Below are 2,013 nucleotides of genomic sequence, written 5' to 3'. Positions count from 1 at the left end.
TACAATCTAAAAAAACAAATATCTTTATGCGTTTTTGCCCCAAAATATGTCTTAAGATGAACCAAATCAATTCCATTTTTCTAAAGTTTTCTTGAGAGAAACCTCTAAGATGGTTGTCGCCATTGTTACTCCTTTCCAATTATCATCGCGATTTCACCTAAATATTAAATGTTTTCCCATGTCAAACCCTTCATCACTGATGAGGGGACACCTGGCCGAATAATCCGATGGAACATATAAATTCATGCCAGATTCAAACCCTGGATTACAGGCTATTACATACTTATAACTTAGTGTATCAACTTGGAATGCTATCGCGATAGTTATGTCAAAATCTGATGTTTTCTCAAATTACCAAAACTATAAACGAGGGATGGGAAATCGGAATGGTGCTAATAGAAACTTTCTTAAACACAAACATTAGACAGAAAATTTAATCATTTGAAAATCTCGCCATGTGAAATACGACTGAATTATAGTTGATAGTTAGAGGAGCACCATCACTATCTGTTCAACCAATCATACCTTAGTTTCAGAAACAGGATTTTTTAAAGGTTACTTAAACAGTAATAGTGTTCATAGCTCATCTTAGCCTTCAAATTCATGTGTATACATAATAAATTATTCACGTTTGAAAGTTAAAAATTCGACTAGAATTTAGTGAGACTGTGTGTCATAATTATATAGAAAATACATATATAGAAATAGATGTGAAATTTCTAGTTTGAGGTATATTTGAAGTGATTTTGCGATTTTCGTTTTAGTACTTCTTAAGACTATTAAAGCACATTCAAAACCCAAATCCATCCCCTTTAATGTGGATTAATGTAGTAGAATCAAACCATAGACGAACTCGTCAACTCGTCGTCGAGAACTCATTCTGTAGAGTAATACGGAAATTTGAAATTGAGCTCTATCACTTGATTGAAAATATGTTGGATTTACAATGTCCAGGGTCAATGGAAATAATGAATGTGAAAATCATCAAATTTCATGGCTTTAGAATATTTTTTCAAAAGAAAAAAAAATGTACATGAAATGAAATTCGTGTTTCAAGGTTATGATATTTGAATGACTAATACTGACATTTCTAAACTTCGTCCTTTCGACTAAATCCGTTTTAAGATTACCAAATGTTCTAATAAACTTATGACAAATGTACACGCTGGGAAGTAATATCCCAATGAGGCATAAAGGTCTTGGGCAAATCAACCCCACCGTTTGAAATATGAGTTCAGATAGCGGTATATATAGATGAACTGTTATTCGTCTTCTTAACTCAGTTGATAACTGCCTGGCGACTCGTATTCACGTGGAGTTAACATTTTACCGTGGAGAAACCAAGTTATAGACAGATTCATTTGTCTTCTCCGAACATTATTATTTCACCATAGATCCATCAATAATAGTCATCTTATAAGGTAAGAGCAAGATAATATTTCTTCTATTTTTTTCTGATATTGTTGATTTACTATCTTTGTGTTGTAGACATTGTAATCGATAGGATCATGTTTCAAATTGAACTTCTCTGATAGATGTGTTATTACAATGGAACTGGTGCCATCGGTAACAATTCCAGGAATTGTAGGAATGGTTTATTGTGTATTATTTTGTAAAGGCTATGATTTTCTTTTCATTTGAATAAGAAAAAGCAATGCTTTAAATCACTCACAAGGGTTTGTGAAGAAGGGAGGAGGGTTAAAACAGAATTTTCATTGTTATATCACAATAATTCAAAATATTATTTCTTAAAATTTACGATTATGGCGTACAAATTCACACAAAAGTTGAGGGAGTCCAAAAATATTTTGGAGGGTGCCGATATTATGCCCTGTTTTTTTTTTCACACAGTACTATGTCATCTCAAAATATATTAACTTGGGCTTGCTCTTTATTATTTTAAAGTTGATATAACCATTACTATTTTATTCAAAGTTGATATTACCATTTACTATTTTATTCAAAATAGAGCTTACCATTACTATTCTATTCAAAGCTGATATTACTATTCTA

This window comes from Lottia gigantea (assembly GCF_000327385.1).
Source record: "Lottia gigantea unplaced genomic scaffold LOTGIsca_73, whole genome shotgun sequence".
Taxonomy (NCBI): Eukaryota; Metazoa; Mollusca; class Gastropoda; family Lottiidae; genus Lottia; species Lottia gigantea.
The sequence above is the reverse complement of the archived record's forward strand: the minus strand, read 5'-3'. Positions refer to the sequence as shown.